At 41.8% G+C, this 24,432-nt stretch overlaps 3 non-coding genes across 3 annotated transcripts; all 3 read left to right on the top strand.

Moving 5' to 3' along the window:
- Positions 1 to 11,798: 11,798 nt before the first annotated feature.
- trnap-ugg (transfer RNA proline (anticodon UGG)) lies at positions 11,799 to 11,870 on the top strand. Its single transcript has one exon. It is a non-coding gene; the product is annotated as a tRNA-Pro (tRNA).
- Positions 11,871 to 17,849: 5,979 nt separating this feature from the next.
- trnap-ugg (transfer RNA proline (anticodon UGG)) lies at positions 17,850 to 17,921 on the top strand. Its single transcript has one exon. It is a non-coding gene; the product is annotated as a tRNA-Pro (tRNA).
- Positions 17,922 to 23,222: 5,301 nt separating this feature from the next.
- On the top strand, positions 23,223 to 23,294 carry trnap-ugg (transfer RNA proline (anticodon UGG)). The gene has a single exon. It is a non-coding gene; the product is annotated as a tRNA-Pro (tRNA).
- The last annotated feature ends 1,138 nt before the right edge of the window (positions 23,295 to 24,432 follow it).

The raw sequence follows: 24,432 nt of genomic DNA on the forward strand, positions 1-24,432 counted from the left end.
CTAGCGATACCTTTCACTAAGTGAATCGCAACTGCAGACGAGTGAGGGTGAATAAATAATTTGCTGTTAAGCCAGTGTCCACAGAGCATAGATCTAGCACATCTTGCTCTTACATTAGCATGACAAGCCGCGACTGTATTTTCCCTAGCACGTGTGGTACATTACGTTTTCAAGTACAGTCTTCAGGAGTTGAATTGTGTTACTGTCTTTTCAGCCCAAATGCCAACTGATTTGTGCATAAAAGCGTGATACATAGATGTGTGTAGTCAAGACTGAGAATGTGCACTAGGCAAAAGAGCCAAAAAAGCCTAAACAAACGCCTCAAAAGGCCAAAATAAGAAATCAAATGTTGAACTAGTAGGCTCGTTGGTCTAGTCGTATGATTCTCGCTTCGGGTGTGAGAGGTCCTGGGTTCAAATCCTGGACAAGCCCTTTATATGTTATTTGACTAAAATTATGTACAGTGCTCTTCTTTACTGCATTGTTGTGACATCTGCTTCTAAGACATGTCAACGTTTAAACAGACCGTTTCTGAATGGCAAAGCAGCTTGTTGGACTACATCTTCAGTTATTCTGTTATTGTTTAGAAGCGAGAGATCCCTGGCCCTTTTTTGGGTTAAATTGCCAGCCAAGCCTACATTGACAACAAAAATGTGGATGCTCTGGTAGCTATTACAATAGCGATACCTGTCACGAAGTGAATCGCAACTGCAGACGAGTGAGGGTGAATAAATAATTTGCTGTTAAGCCAGTGTCCACAGAGCATAGATCTAGCACATCTGGCTCTTACATTAGCATGACAAGACGGGACTGTATTTTCCCTAGCACGTGTGGTATATTACGTTTTCAAGTACAGTCTCCAGGAGTTGAATTGTGTTACTGTCTTTTCAGCCCAAATGCCAACTGATTTGTGCATAAGGGCTTGATACATTCATGTGTGTAGTCAAGACTGAGACTGTGCACTAGGCAAAAGAGCCAAAAAAAGCCAAAATAAACGCCTCAAAAGGCCAAAATAAGAAAGCAAATACGGAACTAGTAGGCTCGTTGGTCTAGGCGTATGATTCTCGCTTTGGGTGCGAGAGGTCCCGTGTTCAAATCCCGGACGAGCCCTTTATATGTTATTTGACTAAAACTATGTACAGTGCTCTACTTTACTGCATTGTTGTGACATCTGCATCTAAGACATGTCAACATTAAAATAGACCATTTCTGAATGGCAAAGCAACTTTTTGGACTACAGCTTCGGTTATTGTTTAGAAGCAAGAGATCCCTGGCCCTTTTTTGGGTTAAATTGCCAGCCAAGCCTACATTGACAACAAAAATGTGGATGCTCTGGTAGCTATTACACTAGCGATACCTTTCACTAAGTGAATCGCAACTGCAGACGAGTGAGGGTGAATAAATAATTTGCTGTTAAGCCAGTGTCCACAGAGCATAGATCTAGCACATCTGGCTCTTACATTAGCATGACAAGCCGGGACTGTATTTTCCCTAGCACGTGTGGTACATTACGCTTTCAAGTACAGTCTCCAGGAGTTGAATTGTGTTACTGTCTTTTTAGCCCAAATACCAACTGATTTGTGCATAAGGGCTTGATACATTCATGTGTGTAGTCAAGACTGAGACTGTGCACTAGGCAAAAGAGCCAAAAAAGCCAAAATAAACACCTCAAAAGGCCAAAATAAGAAAGCAAATCTCGAACTAGTAGGCTTTTTGGTCTAGGCGTATGATTCTCGCTTTGGGTGCGAGAGGTCCCGGGTTCAAATCCCGGACGAGCCCTTTACATGTTATTTGACTAAAACTATGTACAGTGCTCTACTTTACTGCATTGTTGTGACATCTGCATCTAAGACATGTCAACATTAAAATTGACCATTTCTGAATGGCAAAGCAGCTTGTTGGACTACATCTTCAGTTATTCTGTTATTGTTTAGAAGCGAGAGATCCCTGGCCCTTTTTTGGGTTAAATTGCCAGCCAAGCCTACATTGACAACAAAAATGTGGATGCTCTGGTAGCTATTACACTAGCGATACCTTTCACTAAGTGAATCGCAACTGCAGACGAGTGAGGGTGAATAAATAATTTGCTGTTAAGCCAGTGTCCACAGAGCATAGATCTAGCACATCTGGCTCTTACATTAGCATGACAAGACGGGACTGTATTTTCCCTAGCACGTGTGGTATATTACGTTTTCAAGTACAGTCTCCAGGAGTTGAATTGTGTTACTGTCTTTTCAGCCCAAATGCCAACTGATTTGTGCATAAGGGCTTGATACATTCATGTGTGTAGTCAAGACTGAGACTGTGCACTAGGCAAAAGAGCCAAAAAAAGCCAAAATAAACGCCTCAAAAGGCCAAAATAAGAAAGCAAATACGGAACGAGTAGGCTCGTTGGTCTAGGCGTATGATTCTCGCTTTGGGTGCGAGAGGTCCCGTGTTCAAATCCCGGACGAGCCCTTTATATGTTATTTGACTAAAACTATGTACAGTGCTCTACTTTACTGCATTGTTGTGACATCTGCATCTAAGACATGTCAACATTAAAATAGACCATTTCTGAATGGCAAAGCAACTTTTTGGACTACAGCTTCGGTTATTGTTTAGAAGCAAGAGATCCCTGGCCCTTTTTTGGGTTAAATTGCCAGCCAAGCCTACATTGACAACAAAAATGTGGATGCTCTGGTAGCTATTACACTAGCGATACCTTTCACTAAGTGAATCGCAACTGCAGACGAGTGAGGGTGAATAAATAATTTGCTGTTAAGCCAGTGTCCACAGAGCATAGATCTAGCACATCTGGCTCTTACATTAGCATGACAAGCCGGGACTGTATTTTCCCTAGCACGTGTGGTACATTACGCTTTCAAGTACAGTCTCCAGGAGTTGAATTGTGTTACTGTCTTTTTAGCCCAAATACCAACTGATTTGTGCATAAGGGCTTGATACATTCATGTGTGTAGTCAAGACTGAGACTGTGCACTAGGCAAAAGAGCCAAAAAAGCCAAAATAAACACCTCAAAAGGCCAAAATAAGAAAGCAAATCTCGAACTAGTAGGCTTTTTGGTCTAGGCGTATGATTCTCGCTTTGGGTGCGAGAGGTCCCGGGTTCAAATCCCGGACGAGCCCTTTACATGTTATTTGACTAAAACTATGTACAGTGCTCTACTTTACTGCATTGTTGTGACATCTGCATCTAAGACATGTCAACATTAAAATTGACCATTTCTGAATGGCAAAGCAGCTTGTTGGACTACATCTTCAGTTATTCTGTTATTGTTTAGAAGCGAGAGATCCCTGGCCCTTTTTTGGGTTAAATTGCCAGCCAAGCCTACATTGACAACAAAAATGTGGATGCTCTGGTAGCTATTACACTAGCGATACCTTTCACTAAGTGAATCGCAACTGCAGACGAGTGAGGGTGAATAAATAATTTGCTGTTAAGCCAGTGTCCACAGAGCATAGATCTAGCACATCTTGCTCTTACATTAGCATGACAAGCCGCGACTGTATTTTCCCTAGCACGTGTGGTACATTACGTTTTCAAGTACAGTCTTCAGGAGTTGAATTGTGTTACTGTCTTTTCAGCCCAAATGCCAACTGATTTGTGCATAAAAGCGTGATACATAGATGTGTGTAGTCAAGACTGAGAATGTGCACTAGGCAAAAGAGCCAAAAAAGCCTAAACAAACGCCTCAAAAGGCCAAAATAAGAAATCAAATGTTGAACTAGTAGGCTCGTTGGTCTAGTCGTATGATTCTCGCTTCGGGTGTGAGAGGTCCTGGGTTCAAATCCTGGACAAGCCCTTTATATGTTATTTGACTAAAATTATGTACAGTGCTCTTCTTTACTGCATTGTTGTGACATCTGCTTCTAAGACATGTCAACGTTTAAACAGACCGTTTCTGAATGGCAAAGCAGCTTGTTGGACTACATCTTCAGTTATTCTGTTATTGTTTAGAAGCGAGAGATCCCTGGCCCTTTTTTGGGTTAAATTGCCAGCCAAGCCTACATTGACAACAAAAATGTGGATGCTCTGGTAGCTATTACAATAGCGATACCTGTCACGAAGTGAATCGCAACTGCAGACGAGTGAGGGTGAATAAATAATTTGCTGTTAAGCCAGTGTCCACAGAGCATAGATCTAGCACATCTGGCTCTTACATTAGCATGACAAGACGGGACTGTATTTTCCCTAGCACGTGTGGTATATTACGTTTTCAAGTACAGTCTCCAGGAGTTGAATTGTGTTACTGTCTTTTCAGCCCAAATGCCAACTGATTTGTGCATAAGGGCTTGATACATTCATGTGTGTAGTCAAGACTGAGACTGTGCACTAGGCAAAAGAGCCAAAAAAAGCCAAAATAAACGCCTCAAAAGGCCAAAATAAGAAAGCAAATACGGAACTAGTAGGCTCGTTGGTCTAGGCGTATGATTCTCGCTTTGGGTGCGAGAGGTCCCGTGTTCAAATCCCGGACGAGCCCTTTATATGTTATTTGACTAAAACTATGTACAGTGCTCTACTTTACTGCATTGTTGTGACATCTGCATCTAAGACATGTCAACATTAAAATAGACCATTTCTGAATGGCAAAGCAACTTTTTGGACTACAGCTTCGGTTATTGTTTAGAAGCAAGAGATCCCTGGCCCTTTTTTGGGTTAAATTGCCAGCCAAGCCTACATTGACAACAAAAATGTGGATGCTCTGGTAGCTATTACACTAGCGATACCTTTCACTAAGTGAATCGCAACTGCAGACGAGTGAGGGTGAATAAATAATTTGCTGTTAAGCCAGTGTCCACAGAGCATAGATCTAGCACATCTGGCTCTTACATTAGCATGACAAGCCGGGACTGTATTTTCCCTAGCACGTGTGGTACATTACGCTTTCAAGTACAGTCTCCAGGAGTTGAATTGTGTTACTGTCTTTTTAGCCCAAATACCAACTGATTTGTGCATAAGGGCTTGATACATTCATGTGTGTAGTCAAGACTGAGACTGTGCACTAGGCAAAAGAGCCAAAAAAGCCAAAATAAACACCTCAAAAGGCCAAAATAAGAAAGCAAATCTCGAACTAGTAGGCTTTTTGGTCTAGGCGTATGATTCTCGCTTTGGGTGCGAGAGGTCCCGGGTTCAAATCCCGGACGAGCCCTTTACATGTTATTTGACTAAAACTATGTACAGTGCTCTACTTTACTGCATTGTTGTGACATCTGCATCTAAGACATGTCAACATTAAAATTGACCATTTCTGAATGGCAAAGCAGCTTGTTGGACTACATCTTCAGTTATTCTGTTATTGTTTAGAAGCGAGAGATCCCTGGCCCTTTTTTGGGTTAAATTGCCAGCCAAGCCTACATTGACAACAAAAATGTGGATGCTCTGGTAGCTATTACACTAGCGATACCTTTCACTAAGTGAATCGCAACTGCAGACGAGTGAGGGTGAATAAATAATTTGCTGTTAAGCCAGTGTCCACAGAGCATAGATCTAGCACATCTGGCTCTTACATTAGCATGACAAGACGGGACTGTATTTTCCCTAGCACGTGTGGTATATTACGTTTTCAAGTACAGTCTCCAGGAGTTGAATTGTGTTACTGTCTTTTCAGCCCAAATGCCAACTGATTTGTGCATAAGGGCTTGATACATTCATGTGTGTAGTCAAGACTGAGACTGTGCACTAGGCAAAAGAGCCAAAAAAAGCCAAAATAAACGCCTCAAAAGGCCAAAATAAGAAAGCAAATACGGAACTAGTAGGCTCGTTGGTCTAGGCGTATGATTCTCGCTTTGGGTGCGAGAGGTCCCGTGTTCAAATCCCGGACGAGCCCTTTATATGTTATTTGACTAAAACTATGTACAGTGCTCTACTTTACTGCATTGTTGTGACATCTGCATCTAAGACATGTCAACATTAAAATAGACCATTTCTGAATGGCAAAGCAACTTTTTGGACTACAGCTTCGGTTATTGTTTAGAAGCAAGAGATCCCTGGCCCTTTTTTGGGTTAAATTGCCAGCCAAGCCTACATTGACAACAAAAATGTGGATGCTCTGGTAGCTATTACACTAGCGATACCTTTCACTAAGTGAATCGCAACTGCAGACGAGTGAGGGTGAATAAATAATTTGCTGTTAAGCCAGTGTCCACAGAGCATAGATCTAGCACATCTGGCTCTTACATTAGCATGACAAGCCGGGACTGTATTTTCCCTAGCACGTGTGGTACATTACGCTTTCAAGTACAGTCTCCAGGAGTTGAATTGTGTTACTGTCTTTTTAGCCCAAATACCAACTGATTTGTGCATAAGGGCTTGATACATTCATGTGTGTAGTCAAGACTGAGACTGTGCACTAGGCAAAAGAGCCAAAAAAGCCAAAATAAACACCTCAAAAGGCCAAAATAAGAAAGCAAATCTCGAACTAGTAGGCTTTTTGGTCTAGGCGTATGATTCTCGCTTTGGGTGCGAGAGGTCCCGGGTTCAAATCCCGGACGAGCCCTTTACATGTTATTTGACTAAAACTATGTACAGTGCTCTACTTTACTGCATTGTTGTGACATCTGCATCTAAGACATGTCAACATTAAAATTGACCATTTCTGAATGGCAAAGCAGCTTGTTGGACTACATCTTCAGTTATTCTGTTATTGTTTAGAAGCGAGAGATCCCTGGCCCTTTTTTGGGTTAAATTGCCAGCCAAGCCTACATTGACAACAAAAATGTGGATGCTCTGGTAGCTATTACACTAGCGATACCTTTCACTAAGTGAATCGCAACTGCAGACGAGTGAGGGTGAATAAATAATTTGCTGTTAAGCCAGTGTCCACAGAGCATAGATCTAGCACATCTGGCTCTTACATTAGCATGACAAGCCGGGACTGTATTTTCCCTAGCACGTGTGGTACATTACGCTTTCAAGTACAGTCTCCAGGAGTTGAATTGTGTTACTGTCTTTTTAGCCCAAATACCAACTGATTTGTGCATAAGGGCTTGATACATTCATGTGTGTAGTCAAGACTGAGACTGTGCACTAGGCAAAAGAGCCAAAAAAGCCAAAATAAACGCCTCAAAAGGACAAAATAAGAAATCAAATGTTGAACTAGTAGGCTCGTTGGTCTAGTCGTATGATTCTCGCTTCGGGTGTGAGAGGTCCCGGGTTCAAATCCCGGAAGAGCCCTTTATATGTTATTTGACTAAAACTATGTACAGTGCTCTACTTTACTGCATTGTTGTGACATCTGCATCTAAGACATGTCAACATTAAAATAGACCATTTCTGAATGGCAAAGCAACTTTTTGGACTACAGCTTCGGTTATTGTTTAGAAGCAAGAGATCCCTGGCCCTTTTTTGGGTTAAATTGCCAGCCAAGCCTACATTGACAACAAAAATGTGGATGCTCTGGTAGCTATTACACTAGCGATACCTTTCACTAAGTGAATCGCAACTGCAGACGAGTGAGGGTGAATAAATAATTTGCTGTTAAGCCAGTGTCCACAGAGCATAGATCTAGCACATCTGGCTCTTACATTAGCATGACAAGCCGGGACTGTATTTTCCCTAGCACGTGTGGTACATTACGCTTTCAAGTACAGTCTCCAGGAGTTGAATTGTGTTACTGTCTTTTTAGCCCAAATACCAACTGATTTGTGCATAAGGGCTTGATACATTCATGTGTGTAGTCAAGACTGAGACTGTGCACTAGGCAAAAGAGCCAAAAAAGCCAAAATAAACGCCTCAAAAGGCCAAAATAAGAAAGCAAATCTCGAACTAGTAGGCTTTTTGGTCTAGGCGTATGATTCTCGCTTTGGGTGCGAGAGATCCCGGAAGAGCCCTTTATATGTTATTTGACTAAAGCTATGTACAGTGCTCTACTTTACTGCATTGTTGTGACATCTGCATCTAAGACATGTCAACATTAAAATAGACCATTTCTGAATGGCAAAGCAACTTTTTGGACTACAGCTTCGGTTATTGTTTAGAAGCAAGAGATCCCTGGCCCTTTTTTGGGTTAAATTGCCAGCCAAGCCTACATTGACAACAAAAATGTGGATGCTCTGGTAGCTATTACACTAGCGATACCTTTCACTAAGTGAATCGCAACTGCAGACGAGTGAGGGTGAATAAATAATTTGCTGTTAAGCCAGTGTCCACAGAGCATAGATCTAGCACATCTGGCTCTTACGTTAGCATGACAAGCCGGGACTGTATTTTCCCTAGCACGTGTGGTACATTACGTTTTCAAGTACAGTCTTCAGGAGTTGAATTGTGTTACTGTCTTTTCAGCCCAAATGACAACTGATTTGTGCATAAAAGCGTGATACATAGATGTGTGTAGTCAAGACTGAGAATGTGCACTAGGCAAAAGAGCCAAAAAAGCCTAAATAAACGCCTCAAAAGGCCAAAATAAGAAATCAAATCTTGAACTAGTAGGCTCGTTGGTCTAGTCGTATGATTCTCGCTTCGGGTGTGAGAGGTCCTGGGTTCAAATCCCGGACAAGCCCTTTATATGTTATTTGACTAAAATTATGTACAGTGCTCTTCTTTACTGCATTGTTGTGACATCTGCTTCTAAGACATGTCAACGTTTAAACAGACCGTTTCTGAATGGCAAAGCAGCTTGTTGGACTACATCTTCAGTTATTCTGTTATTGTTTAGAAGCGAGAGATCCCTGGCCCTTTTTTGGGTTAAATTGCCAGCCAAGCCTACATTGACAACAAAAATGTGGATGCTCTGGTAGCTATTACAATAGCGATACCTGTCACGAAGTGAATCGCAACTGCAGACGAGTGAGGGTGAATAAATAATTTGCTGTTAAGCCAGTGTCCACAGAGCATAGATCTAGCACATCTGGCTCTTACATTAGCATGACAAGACGGGACTGTATTTTCCCTAGCACGTGTGGTATATTACGTTTTCAAGTACAGTCTCCAGGAGTTGAATTGTGTTACTGTCTTTTCAGCCCAAATGCCAACTGATTTGTGCATAAGGGCTTGATACATTCATGTGTGTAGTCAAGACTGAGACTGTGCACTAGGCAAAAGAGCCAAAAAAAGCCAAAATAAACGCCTCAAAAGGCCAAAATAAGAAAGCAAATACGGAACTAGTAAGCTCGTTGGTCTAGGCGTATGATTCTCGCTTTGGGTGCGAGAGGTCCCGAGTTCAAATCCCGGACGAGCCCTTTACATGTTATTTGACTAAAACTATGTTCAGTGCTCTACTTTACTGCATTGTTGTGACATCTGCTTCTAAGACATGTCAACGTTTAAACAGACGGTTTCTGAATGGCAAAGCAGCTTGTTGGACTACATCTTCAGTTATTCTGTTATTGTTTAGAAGCGAGAGATCCCTGGCCCTTTTTTGGGTTAAATTGCCAGCCAAGCCTACATTGACAACAAAAATGTGGATGCTCTGGTAGCTATTACACTAGCGATACCTTTCACTAAGTGAATCGCAACTGCAGACGAGTGAGGGTGAATAAATAATTTGCTGTTAAGCCAGTGTCCACAGAGCATAGATCTAGCACATCTTGCTCTTACATTAGCATGACAAGCCGCGACTGTATTTTCCCTAGCACGTGTGGTACATTACGTTTTCAAGTACAGTCTTCAGGAGTTGAATTGTGTTACTGTCTTTTCAGCCCAAATGCCAACTGATTTGTGCATAAAAGCGTGATACATAGATGTGTGTAGTCAAGACTGAGAATGTGCACTAGGCAAAAGAGCCAAAAAAGCCTAAACAAACGCCTCAAAAGGCCAAAATAAGAAATCAAATGTTGAACTAGTAGGCTCGTTGGTCTAGTCGTATGATTCTCGCTTCGGGTGTGAGAGGTCCTGGGTTCAAATCCCGGACAAGCCCTTTATATGTTATTTGACTAAAATTATGTACAGTGCTCTTCTTTACTGCATTGTTGTGACATCTGCTTCTAAGACATGTCAACGTTTAAACAGACCGTTTCTGAATGGCAAAGCAGCTTGTTGGACTACATCTTCAGTTATTCTGTTATTGTTTAGAAGCGAGAGATCCCTGGCCCTTTTTTGGGTTAAATTGCCAGCCAAGCCTACATTGACAACAAAAATGTGGATGCTCTGGTAGCTATTACAATAGCGATACCTGTCACGAAGTGAATCGCAACTGCAGACGAGTGAGGGTGAATAAATAATTTGCTGTTAAGCCAGTGTCCACAGAGCATAGATCTAGCACATCTGGCTCTTACATTAGCATGACAAGACGGGACTGTATTTTCCCTAGCACGTGTGGTATATTACGTTTTCAAGTACAGTCTCCAGGAGTTGAATTGTGTTACTGTCTTTTCAGCCCAAATGCCAACTGATTTGTGCATAAGGGCTTGATACATTCATGTGTGTAGTCAAGACTGAGACTGTGCACTAGGCAAAAGAGCCAAAAAAAGCCAAAATAAACGCCTCAAAAGGCCAAAATAAGAAAGCAAATACGGAACTAGTAGGCTCGTTGGTCTAGGCGTATGATTCTCGCTTTGGGTGCGAGAGGTCCCGTGTTCAAATCCCGGACGAGCCCTTTATATGTTATTTGACTAAAACTATGTACAGTGCTCTACTTTACTGCATTGTTGTGACATCTGCATCTAAGACATGTCAACATTAAAATAGACCATTTCTGAATGGCAAAGCAACTTTTTGGACTACAGCTTCGGTTATTGTTTAGAAGCAAGAGATCCCTGGCCCTTTTTTGGGTTAAATTGCCAGCCAAGCCTACATTGACAACAAAAATGTGGATGCTCTGGTAGCTATTACACTAGCGATACCTTTCACTAAGTGAATCGCAACTGCAGACGAGTGAGGGTGAATAAATAATTTGCTGTTAAGCCAGTGTCCACAGAGCATAGATCTAGCACATCTGGCTCTTACATTAGCATGACAAGCCGGGACTGTATTTTCCCTAGCACGTGTGGTACATTACGCTTTCAAGTACAGTCTCCAGGAGTTGAATTGTGTTACTGTCTTTTTAGCCCAAATACCAACTGATTTGTGCATAAGGGCTTGATACATTCATGTGTGTAGTCAAGACTGAGACTGTGCACTAGGCAAAAGAGCCAAAAAAGCCAAAATAAACACCTCAAAAGGCCAAAATAAGAAAGCAAATCTCGAACTAGTAGGCTTTTTGGTCTAGGCGTATGATTCTCGCTTTGGGTGCGAGAGGTCCCGGGTTCAAATCCCGGACGAGCCCTTTACATGTTATTTGACTAAAACTATGTACAGTGCTCTACTTTACTGCATTGTTGTGACATCTGCATCTAAGACATGTCAACATTAAAATAGACCATTTCTGAATGGCAAAGCAACTTTTTGGACTACAGCTTCGGTTATTGTTTAGAAGCAAGAGATCCCTGGCCCTTTTTTGGGTTAAATTGCCAGCCAAGCCTACATTGACAACAAAAATGTGGATGCTCTGGTAGCTATTACACTAGCGATACCTTTCACTAAGTGAATCGCAACTGCAGACGAGTGAGGGTGAATAAATAATTTGCTGTTAAGCCAGTGTCCACAGAGCATAGATCTAGCACATCTGGCTCTTACGTTAGCATGACAAGCCGCGACTGTATTTTCCCTAGCACGTGTGGTACATTACGTTTTCAAGTACAGTCTTCAGGAGTTGAATTGTGTTACTGTCTTTTCAGCCCAAATGACAACTGATTTGTGCATAAAAGCGTGATACATAGATGTGTGTAGTCAAGACTGAGAATGTGCACTAGGCAAAAGAGCCAAAAAAGCCTAAATAAACGCCTCAAAAGGCCAAAATAAGAAAGCAAATGTTGAACTAGTAGGCTCGTTGGTCTAGGCGTATGATTCTCGCTTTGGGTGCGAGAGGTCCCGGGTTCAAATCCCGGACGAGCCCTTTATATGTTATTTGACTAAAACTATGTACAGTGCTCTACTTTACTGCATTGTTGTGACATCTGCATCTAAGACATGTCAACATTAAAATAGACCATTTCTGAATGGCAAAGCAACTTTTTGGACTACAGCTTCGGTTATTGTTTAGAAGCAAGAGATCCCTGGCCCTTTTTTGGGTTAAATTGCCAGCCAAGCCTACATTGACAACAAAAATGTGGATGCTCTGGTAGCTATTACACTAGCGATACCTTTCACTAAGTGAATCGCAACTGCAGACGAGTGAGGGTGAATAAATAATTTGCTGTTAAGCCAGTGTCCACAGAGCATAGATCTAGCACATCTGGCTCTTACATTAGCATGACAAGACGGGACTGTATTTTCCCTAGCACGTGTGGTATATTACGTTTTCAAGTACAGTCTCCAGGAGTTGAATTGTGTTACTGTCTTTTCAGCCCAAATGCCAACTGATTTGTGCATAAGGGCTTGATACATTCATGTGTGTAGTCAAGACTGAGACTGTGCACTAGGCAAAAGAGCCAAAAAAAGCCAAAATAAACGCCTCAAAAGGCCAAAATAAGAAAGCAAATACGGAACTAGTAAGCTCGTTGGTCTAGGCGTATGATTCTCGCTTTGGGTGCGAGAGGTCCCGAGTTCAAATCCCGGACGAGCCCTTTACATGTTATTTGACTAAAACTATGTTCAGTGCTCTACTTTACTGCATTGTTGTGACATCTGCTTCTAAGACATGTCAACGTTTAAACAGACGGTTTCTGAATGGCAAAGCAGCTTGTTGGACTACATCTTCAGTTATTCTGTTATTGTTTAGAAGCGAGAGATCCCTGGCCCTTTTTTGGGTTAAATTGCCAGCCAAGCCTACATTGACAACAAAAATGTGGATGCTCTGGTAGCTATTACACTAGCGATACCTTTCACTAAGTGAATCGCAACTGCAGACGAGTGAGGGTGAATAAATAATTTGCTGTTAAGCCAGTGTCCACAGAGCATAGATCTAGCACATCTTGCTCTTACATTAGCATGACAAGCCGCGACTGTATTTTCCCTAGCACGTGTGGTACATTACGTTTTCAAGTACAGTCTTCAGGAGTTGAATTGTGTTACTGTCTTTTCAGCCCAAATGCCAACTGATTTGTGCATAAAAGCGTGATACATAGATGTGTGTAGTCAAGACTGAGAATGTGCACTAGGCAAAAGAGCCAAAAAAGCCTAAACAAACGCCTCAAAAGGCCAAAATAAGAAATCAAATGTTGAACTAGTAGGCTCGTTGGTCTAGTCGTATGATTCTCGCTTCGGGTGTGAGAAGTCCTGGGTTCAAATCCCGGACAAGCCCTTTATATGTTATTTGACTAAAATTATGTACAGTGCTCTTCTTTACTGCATTGTTGTGACATCTGCTTCTAAGACATGTCAACGTTTAAACAGACCGTTTCTGAATGGCAAAGCAGCTTGTTGGACTACATCTTCAGTTATTCTGTTATTGTTTAGAAGCGAGAGATCCCTGGCCCTTTTTTGGGTTAAATTGCCAGCCAAGCCTACATTGACAACAAAAATGTGGATGCTCTGGTAGCTATTACAATAGCGATACCTGTCACGAAGTGAATCGCAACTGCAGACGAGTGAGGGTGAATAAATAATTTGCTGTTAAGCCAGTGTCCACAGAGCATAGATCTAGCACATCTGGCTCTTACATTAGCATGACAAGCCGGGACTGTATTTTCCCTAGCACGTGTGGTACATTACGCTTTCAAGTACAGTCTCCAGGAGTTGAATTGTGTTACTGTCTTTTTAGCCCAAATACCAACTGATTTGTGCATAAGGGCTTGATACATTCATGTGTGTAGTCAAGACTGAGACTGTGCACTAGGCAAAAGAGCCAAAAAAGCCAAAATAAACGCCTCAAAAGGCCAAAATAAGAAAGCAAATCTCGAACTAGTAGGCTTTTTGGTCTAGGCGTATGATTCTCGCTTTGGGTGCGAGAGATCCCGGAAGAGCCCTTTATATGTTATTTGACTAAAGCTATGTACAGTGCTCTACTTTACTGCATTGTTGTGACATCTGCATCTAAGACATGTCAACATTAAAATAGACCATTTCTGAATGGCAAAGCAACTTTTTGGACTACAGCTTCGGTTATTGTTTAGAAGCAAGAGATCCCTGGCCCTTTTTTGGGTTAAATTGCCAGCCAAGCCTACATTGACAACAAAAATGTGGATGCTCTGGTAGCTATTACACTAGCGATACCTTTCACTAAGTGAATCGCAACTGCAGACGAGTGAGGGTGAATAAATAATTTGCTGTTAAGCCAGTGTCCACAGAGCATAGATCTAGCACATCTGGCTCTTACGTTAGCATGACAAGCCGGGACTGTATTTTCCCTAGCACGTGTGGTACATTACGTTTTCAAGTACAGTCTTCAGGAGTTGAATTGTGTTACTGTCTTTTCAGCCCAAATGACAACTGATTTGTGCATAAAAGCGTGATACATAGATGTGTGTAGTCAAGACTGAGAATGTGCACTAGGCAAAAGAGCCAAAAAAGCCTAAATAAACGCCTCAAAAGGCCAAAATAAGAAATCAAATCTTGAACTAGTAGGCTCGTTGGTCTAGTCGTATGATTCTCGCTTCGGGTGTGAGAGGTCCTGGGTTCAAATCCCGGACAAGCCCTTTATATGTTATTTGACTAAAATTATGTACAGTGCTCTTCTTTACTGCATTGTTGTGACATCTGCTTCTAAGACATGTCAACGTTTAAACAGACCGTTTCTGAATGGCAAAGCAGCTTGTTGGACTACATCTTCAGTTATTCTGTTATTGTTTAGAAGCGAGAGATCCCTGGCCCTTTTTTGGGTTAAATTGCCAGCCAAGCCTACATTGACAACAAAAATGTGGATGCTCTGGTAGCTATTACAATAGCGATACCTGTCACGAAGTGAATCGCAACTGCAGACGAGTGAGGGTGAATAAATAATTTGCTGTTAAGCCAGTGTCCACAGAGCATAGATCTAGCACATCTGGCTCTTACATTAGCATGACAAGACGGGACTGTATTTTCCCTAGCACGTGTGGTATATTACGTTTTCAAGTACAGTCTCCAGGAGTTGAATTGTGTTACTGTCTTTTCAGCCCAAATGCCAACTGATTTGTGCATAAGGGCTTGATACATTCATGTGTGTAGTCAAGACTGAGACTGTGCACTAGGCAAAAGAGCCAAAAAAAGCCAAAATAAACGCCTCAAAAGGCCAAAATAAGAAAGCAAATACGGAACTAGTAAGCTCGTTGGTCTAGGCGTATGATTCTCGCTTTGGGTGCGAGAGGTCCCGAGTTCAAATCCCGGACGAGCCCTTTACATGTTATTTGACTAAAACTATGTTCAGTGCTCTACTTTACTGCATTGTTGTGACATCTGCTTCTAAGACATGTCAACGTTTAAACAGACGGTTTCTGAATGGCAAAGCAGCTTGTTGGACTACATCTTCAGTTATTCTGTTATTGTTTAGAAGCGAGAGATCCCTGGCCCTTTTTTGGGTTAAATTGCCAGCCAAGCCTACATTGACAACAAAAATGTGGATGCTCTGGTAGCTATTACACTAGCGATACCTTTCACTAAGTGAATCGCAACTGCAGACGAGTGAGGGTGAATAAATAATTTGCTGTTAAGCCAGTGTCCACAGAGCATAGATCTAGCACATCTTGCTCTTACATTAGCATGACAAGCCGCGACTGTATTTTCCCTAGCACGTGTGGTACATTACGTTTTCAAGTACAGTCTTCAGGAGTTGAATTGTGTTACTGTCTTTTCAGCCCAAATGCCAACTGATTTGTGCATAAAAGCGTGATACATAGATGTGTGTAGTCAAGACTGAGAATGTGCACTAGGCAAAAGAGCCAAAAAAGCCTAAACAAACGCCTCAAAAGGCCAAAATAAGAAATCAAATGTTGAACTAGTAGGCTCGTTGGTCTAGTCGTATGATTCTCGCTTCGGGTGTGAGAGGTCCTGGGTTCAAATCCCGGACAAGCCCTTTATATGTTATTTGACTAAAATTATGTACAGTGCTCTTCTTTACTGCATTGTTGTGACATCTGCTTCTAAGACATGTCAACGTTTAAACAGACCGTTTCTGAATGGCAAAGCAGCTTGTTGGACTACATCTTCAGTTATTCTGTTATTGTTTAGAAGCGAGAGATCCCTGGCCCTTTTTTGGGTTAAATTGCCAGCCAAGCCTACATTGACAACAAAAATGTGGATGCTCTGGTAGCTATTACAATAGCGATACCTGTCACGAAGTGAATCGCAACTGCAGACGAGTGAGGGTGAATAAATAATTTGCTGTTAAGCCAGTGTCCACAGAGCATAGATCTAGCACATCTGGCTCTTACATTAGCATGACAAGACGGGACTGTATTTTCCCTAGCACGTGTGGTATATTACGTTTTCAAGTACAGTCTCCAGGAGTTGAATTGTGTTACTGTCTTTTCAGCCCAAATGCCAACTGATTTGTGCATAAGGGCTTGATACATTCATGTGTGTAGTCAAGACTGAGACTGTGCACTAGGCAAAAGAGCCAAAAAAAGCCAAAATAAACGCCTCAAAAGGCCAAAATAAGAAAGCAAATACGGAACTAGTAGGCTCGTTGGTCTAGGCGTATGATTCTCGCTTTGGGTGCGAGAGGTCCCGTGTTCAAATCCCGGACGAGCCCTTTATATGTTATTTGACTAAAACTATGTACAGTGCTCTACTTTACTGCATTGTTGTGACATCTGCATCTAAGACATGTCAACATTAAAATAGACCATTTCTGAATGGCAAAGCAACTTTTTGGACTACAGCTTCGGTTATTGTTTAGAAGCAAGAGATCCCTGGCCCTTTTTTGGGTTAAATTGCCAGCCAAGCCTACATTGACAACAAAAATGTGGATGCTCTGGTAGCTATTACACTAGCGATACCTTTCACTAAGTGAATCGCAACTGCAGACGAGTGAGGGTGAATAAATAATTTGCTGTTAAGCCAGTGTCCACAGAGCATAGATCTAGCACATCTGGCTCTTACATTAGCATGACAAGCCGGGACTGTATTTTCCCTAGCACGTGTGGTACATTACGCTTTCAAGTACAGTCTCCAGGAGTTGAATTGTGTTACTGTCTTTTTAGCCCAAATACCAACTGATTTGTGCATAAGGGCTTGATACATTCATGTGTGTAGTCAAGACTGAGACTGTGCACTAGGCAAAAGAGCCAAAAAAGCCAAAATAAACACCTCAAAAGGCCAAAATAAGAAAGCAAATCTCGAACTAGTAGGCTTTTTGGTCTAGGCGTATGATTCTCGCTTTGGGTGCGAGAGGTCCCGGGTTCAAATCCCGGACGAGCCCTTTACATGTTATTTGACTAAAACTATGTACAGTGCTCTACTTTACTGCATTGTTGTGACATCTGCATCTAAGACATGTCAACATTAAAATAGACCATTTCTGAATGGCAAAGCAACTTTTTGGACTACAGCTTCGGTTATTGTTTAGAAGCAAGAGATCCCTGGCCCTTTTTTGGGTTAAATTGCCAGCCAAGCCTACATTGACAACAAAAATGTGGATGCTCTGGTAGCTATTACACTAGCGATACCTTTCACTAAGTGAATCGCAACTGCAGACGAGTGAGGGTGAATAAATAATTTGCTGTTAAGCCAGTGTCCACAGAGCATAGATCTAGCACATCTGGCTCTTACGTTAGCATGACAAGCCGCGACTGTATTTTCCCTAGCACGTGTGGTACATTACGTTTTCAAGTACAGTCTTCAGGAGTTGAATTGTGTTACTGTCTTTTCAGCCCAAATGACAACTGATTTGTGCATAAAAGCGTGATACATAGATGTGTGTAGTCAAGACTGAGAATGTGCACTAGGCAAAAGAGCCAAAAAAGCCTAAATAAACGCCTCAAAAGGCCAAAATAAGAAAGCAAATGTTGAACTAGTAGGCTCGTTGGTCTAGGCGTATGATTCTCGCTTTGGGTGCGAGAGGTCCCGGGTTCAAATCCCGGACGAGCCCTTTATATGTTATTTGACTAAAACTATGTACAGTGCTCTACTTTACTGCATTGTTGTGACATCTGCATCTAAGACATGTCAACATTAAAATAGACCATTTCTGAATGGCAAAGCAACTTTTTGGACTACAGCTTCGGTTATTGTTTAGAAGCAAGAGATCCCTGGCCCTTTTTTGGGTTAAATTGCCAGCCAAGCCTACATTGACAACAAAAATGTGGATGCTCTGGTAGCTATTACACTAGCGATACCTTTCACTAAGTGAATCGCAACTGCAGACGAGTGAGGGTGAATAAATAATTTGCTGTTAAGCCAGTGTCCACAGAGCATAGATCTAGCACATCTGGCTCTTACATTAGCATGACAAGACGGGACTGTATTTTCCCTAGCACGTGTGGTATATTACGTTTTCAAGTACAGTCTCCAGGAGTTGAATTGTGTTACTGTCTTTTCAGCCCAAATGCCAACTGATTTGTGCATAAGGGCTTGATACATTCATGTGTGTAGTCAAGACTGAGACTGTGCACTAGGCAAAAGAGCCAAAAAAAGCCAAAATAAACGCCTCAAAAGGCCAAAATAAGAAAGCAAATACGGAACTAGTAAGCTCGTTGGTCTAGGCGTATGATTCTCGCTTTGGGTGCGAGAGGTCCCGAGTTCAAATCCCGGACGAGCCCTTTACATGTTATTTGACTAAAACTATGTTCAGTGCTCTACTTTACTGCATTGTTGTGACATCTGCTTCTAAGACATGTCAACGTTTAAACAGACGGTTTCTGAATGGCAAAGCAGCTTGTTGGACTACATCTTCAGTTATTCTGTTATTGTTTAGAAGCGAGAGATCCCTGGCCCTTTTTTGGGTTAAATTGCCAGCCAAGCCTACATTGACAACAAAAATGTGGATGCTCTGGTAGCTATTACACTAGCGATACCTTTCACTAAGTGAATCGCAACTGCAGACGAGTGAGGGTGAATAAATAATTTGCTGTTAAGCCAGTGTCCACAGAGCATAGATCTAGCACATCTTGCTCTTACATTAGCATGACAAGCCGCGACTGTATTTTCCCTAGCACGTGTGGTACATTACGTTTTCAAGTACAGTCTTCAGGAGTTGAATTGTGTTACTGTCTTTTCAGCCCAAATGCCAACTGATTTGTGCATAAAAGCGTGATACATAGATGTGTGTAGTCAAGACTGAGAATGTGCACTAGGCAAAAGAGCCAAAAAAGCCTAAACAAACGCCTCAAAAGGCCAAAATAAGAAATCAAATGTTGAACTAGTAGGCTCGTTGGTCTAGTCGTATGATTCTCGCTTCGGGTGTGAGAAGTCCTGGGTTCAAATCCCGGACAAGCCCTTTATATGTTATTTGACTAAAATTATGTACAGTGCTCTTCTTTACTGCATTGTTGTGACATCTGCTTCTAAGACATGTCAACGTTTAAACAGACCGTTTCTGAATGGCAAAGCAGCTTGTTGGACTACATCTTCAGTTATTCTGTTATTGTTTAGAAGCGAGAGATCCCTGGCCCTTTTTTGGGTTAAATTGCCAGCCAAGCCTACATTGACAACAAAAATGTGGATGCTCTGGTAGCTATTACAATAGCGATACCTGTCACGAAGTGAATCGCAACTGCAGACGAGTGAGGGTGAATAAATAATTTGCTGTTAAGCCAGTGTCCACAGAGCATAGATCTAGCACATCTGGCTCTTACATTAGCATGACAAGACGGGACTGTATTTTCCCTAGCACGTGTGGTATATTACGTTTTCAAGTACAGTCTCCAGGAGTTGAATTGTGTTACTGTCTTTTCAGCCCAAATGCCAACTGATTTGTGCATAAGGGCTTGATACATTCATGTGTGTAGTCAAGACTGAGACTGTGCACTAGGCAAAAGAGCCAAAAAAAGCCAAAATAAACGCCTCAAAAGGCCAAAATAAGAAAGCAAATACGGAACTAGTAGGCTCGTTGGTCTAGGCGTATGATTCTCGCTTTGGGTGCGAGAGGTCCCGTGTTCAAATCCCGGACGAGCCCTTTATATGTTATTTGACTAAAACTATGTACAGTGCTCTACTTTACTGCATTGTTGTGACATCTGCATCTAAGACATGTCAACATTAAAATAGACCATTTCTGAATGGCAAAGCAACTTTTTGGACTACAGCTTCGGTTATTGTTTAGAAGCAAGAGATCCCTGGCCCTTTTTTGGGTTAAATTGCCAGCCAAGCCTACATTGACAACAAAAATGTGGATGCTCTGGTAGCTATTACACTAGCGATACCTTTCACTAAGTGAATCGCAACTGCAGACGAGTGAGGGTGAATAAATAATTTGCTGTTAAGCCAGTGTCCACAGAGCATAGATCTAGCACATCTGGCTCTTACATTAGCATGACAAGCCGGGACTGTATTTTCCCTAGCACGTGTGGTACATTACGCTTTCAAGTACAGTCTCCAGGAGTTGAATTGTGTTACTGTCTTTTTAGCCCAAATACCAACTGATTTGTGCATAAGGGCTTGATACATTCATGTGTGTAGTCAAGACTGAGACTGTGCACTAGGCAAAAGAGCCAAAAAAGCCAAAATAAACACCTCAAAAGGCCAAAATAAGAAAGCAAATCTCGAACTAGTAGGCTTTTTGGTCTAGGCGTATGATTCTCGCTTTGGGTGCGAGAGGTCCCGGGTTCAAATCCCGGACGAGCCCTTTACATGTTATTTGACTAAAACTATGTACAGTGCTCTACTTTACTGCATTGTTGTGACATCTGCATCTAAGACATGTCAACATTAAAATTGACCATTTCTGAATGGCAAAGCAGCTTGTTGGACTACATCTTCAGTTATTCTGTTATTGTTTAGAAGCGAGAGATCCCTGGCCCTTTTTTGGGTTAAATTGCCAGCCAAGCCTACATTGACAACAAAAATGTGGATGCTCTGGTAGCTATTACACTAGCGATACCTTTCACTAAGTGAATCGCAACTGCAGACGAGTGAGGGTGAATAAATAATTTGCTGTTAAGCCAGTGTCCACAGAGCATAGATCTAGCACATCTGGCTCTTACATTAGCATGACAAGCCGGGACTGTATTTTCCCTAGCACGTGTGGTACATTACGCTTTCAAGTACAGTCTCCAGGAGTTGAATTGTGTTACTGTCTTTTTAGCCCAAATACCAACTGATTTGTGCATAAGGGCTTGATACATTCATGTGTGTAGTCAAGACTGAGACTGTGCACTAGGCAATAGAGCCAAAAAAGCCAAAATAAACGCCTCAAAAGGACAAAATAAGAAATCAAATGTTGAACTAGTAGGCTCATTGGTCTAGTCGTATGATTCTCGCTTCGGGTGTGAGAGGTCCCGGGTTCAAATCCCGGAAGAGCCCTTTATATGTTATTTGACTAAAACTATGTACAGTGCTCTACTTTACTGCATTGTTGTGACATCTGCATCTAAGACATGTCAACATTAAAATAGACCATTTCTGAATGGCAAAGCAACTTTTTGGACTACAGCTTCGGTTATTGTTTAGAAGCAAGAGATCCCTGGCCCTTTTTTGGGTTAAATTGCCAGCCAAGCCTACATTGACAACAAAAATGTGGATGCTCTGGTAGCTATTACACTAGCGATACCTTTCACTAAGTGAATCGCAACTGCAGACGAGTGAGGGTGAATAAATAATTTGCTGTTAAGCCAGTGTCCACAGAGCATAGATCTAGCACATCTGGCTCTTACATTAGCATGACAAGCCGGGACTGTATTTTCCCTAGCACGTGTGGTACATTACGCTTTCAAGTACAGTCTCCAGGAGTTGAATTGTGTTACTGTCTTTTTAGCCCAAATACCAACTGATTTGTGCATAAGGGCTTGATACATTCATGTGTGTAGTCAAGACTGAGACTGTGCACTAGGCAAAAGAGCCAAAAAAGCCAAAATAAACACCTCAAAAGGCCAAAATAAGAAAGCAAATCTCGAACTAGTAGGCTTTTTGGTCTAGGCGTATGATTCTTGCTTTGGGTGCGAGAGGTCCCGGGTTCAAATCCCGGACGAGCCCTTTACATGTTATTTGACTAAAACTATGTACAGTGCTCTACTTTACTGCATTGTTGTGACATCTGCATCTAAGACATGTCAACATTAAAATTGACCATTTCTGAATGGCAAAGCAGCTTGTTGGACTACATCTTCAGTTATTCTGTTATTGTTTAGAAGCGAGAGATCCCTGGCCCTTTTTTGGGTTAAATTGCCAGCCAAGCCTACATTGACAACAAAAATGTGGATGCTCTGGTAGCTATTACACTAGCGATACCTTTCACTAAGTGAATCGCAACTGCAGACGAGTGAGGGTGAATAAATAATTTGCTGTTAAGCCAGTGTCCACAGAGCATAGATCTAGCACATCTGGCTCTTACATTAGCATGACAAGCCGGGACTGTATTTTCCCTAGCACGTGTGGTACATTACGCTTTCAAGTACAGTCTCCAGGAGTTGAATTGTGTTACTGTCTTTTTAGCCCAAATACCAACTGATTTGTGCATAAGGGCTTGATACATTCATGTGTGTAGTCAAGACTGAGACTGTGCACTAGGCAAAAGAGCCAAAAAAGCCAAAATAAACGCCTCAAAAGGCCAAAATAAGAAAGCAAATCTCGAACTAGTAGGCTTTTTGGTCTAGGCGTATGATTCTCGCTTTGGGTGCGAGAGATCCCGGAAGAGCCCTTTATATGTTATTTGACTAAAACTATGTACAGTGCTCTACTTTACTGCATTGTTGTGACATCTGCATCTAAGACATGTCAACATTAAAATAGACCATTTCTGAATGGCAAAGCAACTTTTTGGACTACAGCTTCGGTTATTGTTTAGAAGCAAGAGATCCCTGGCCCTTTTTTGGGTTAAATTGCCAGGCAAGCCTACATTGACAACAAAAATGTGGATGCTCTGGTAGCTATTACACTAGCGATACCTTTCACTAAGTGAATCGCAACTGCAGACGAGTGAGGGTGAATAAATAATTTGCTGTTAAGCCAGTGTCCACAGAGCATAGATCTAGCACATCTGGCTCTTACGTTAGCATGACAAGCCGCGACTGTATTTTCCCTAGCACGTGTGGTACATTACGTTTTCAAGTACAGTCTTCAGGAGTTGAATTGTGTTACTGTCTTTTCAGCCCAAATGACAACTGATTTGTGCATAAAAGCGTGATACATAGATGTGTGTAGTCAAGACTGAGAATGTGCACTAGGCAAAAGAGCCAAAAAAGCCTAAATAAACGCCTCAAAAGGCCAAAATAAGAAAGCAAATGTTGAACTAGTAGGCTCGTTGGTCTAGGCGTATGATTCTCGCTTTGGGTGCGAGAGGTCCCGGGTTCAAATCCCGGACGAGCCCTTTATATGTTATTTGACTAAAACTATGTACAGTGCTCTACTTTACTGCATTGTTGTGACATCTGCATCTAAGACATGTCAACATTAAAATAGACCATTTCTGAATGGCAAAGCAACTTTTTGGACTACAGCTTCGGTTATTGTTTAGAAGCAAGAGATCCCTGGCCCTTTTTTGGGTTAAATTGCCAGCCAAGCCTACATTGACAACAAAAATGTGGATGCTCTGGTAGCTATTACACTAGCGATACCTTTCACTAAGTGAATCGCAACTGCAGACGAGTGAGGGTGAATAAATAATTTGCTGTTAAGCCAGTGTCCACAGAGCATAGATCTAGCACATCTGGCTCTTACGTTAGCATGACAAGCCGGGACTGTATTTTCCCTAGCACGTGTGGTACATTACGTTTTCAAGTACAGTCTTCAGGAGTTGAATTGTGTTACTGTCTTTTCAGCCCAAATGACAACTGATTTGTGCATAAAAGCGTGATACATAGATGTGTGTAGTCAAGACTGAGAATGTGCACTAGGCAAAAGAGCCAAAAAAGCCTAAATAAACGCCTCAAAAGGCCAAAATAAGAAATCAAATCTTGAACTAGTAGGCTCGTTGGTCTAGTCGTATGATTCTCGCTTCGGGTGTGAGAGGTCCTGGGTTCAAATCCCGGACAAGCCCTTTATATGTTATTTGACTAAAATTATGTACAGTGCTCTTCTTTACTGCATTGTTGTGACATCTGCTTCTAAGACATGTCAACGTTTAAACAGACAGTTTCTGAATGGCAAAGCAGCTTGTTGGACTACATCTTCAGTTATTCTGTTATTGTTTAGAAGCGAGAGATCCCTGGCCCTTTTTTGGGTTAAATTGCCAGCCAAGCCTACATTGACAACAAAAATGTGGATGCTCTGGTAGCTATTACAATAGCGATACCTGTCACGAAGTGAATCGCAACTGCAGACGAGTGAGGGTGAATAAATAATTTGCTGTTAAGCCAGTGTCCACAGAGCATAGATCTAGCACATCTGGCTCTTACATTAGCATGACAAGACGGGACTGTATTTTCCCTAGCACGTGTGGTATATTACGTTTTCAAGTACAGTCTCCAGGAGTTGAATTGTGTTACTGTCTTTTCAGCCCAAATGCC

Source organism: Brachyhypopomus gauderio, chromosome 8, assembly GCF_052324685.1.
Source record: "Brachyhypopomus gauderio isolate BG-103 chromosome 8, BGAUD_0.2, whole genome shotgun sequence".
NCBI lineage: Eukaryota > Metazoa > Chordata > Actinopteri > Gymnotiformes > Hypopomidae > Brachyhypopomus > Brachyhypopomus gauderio.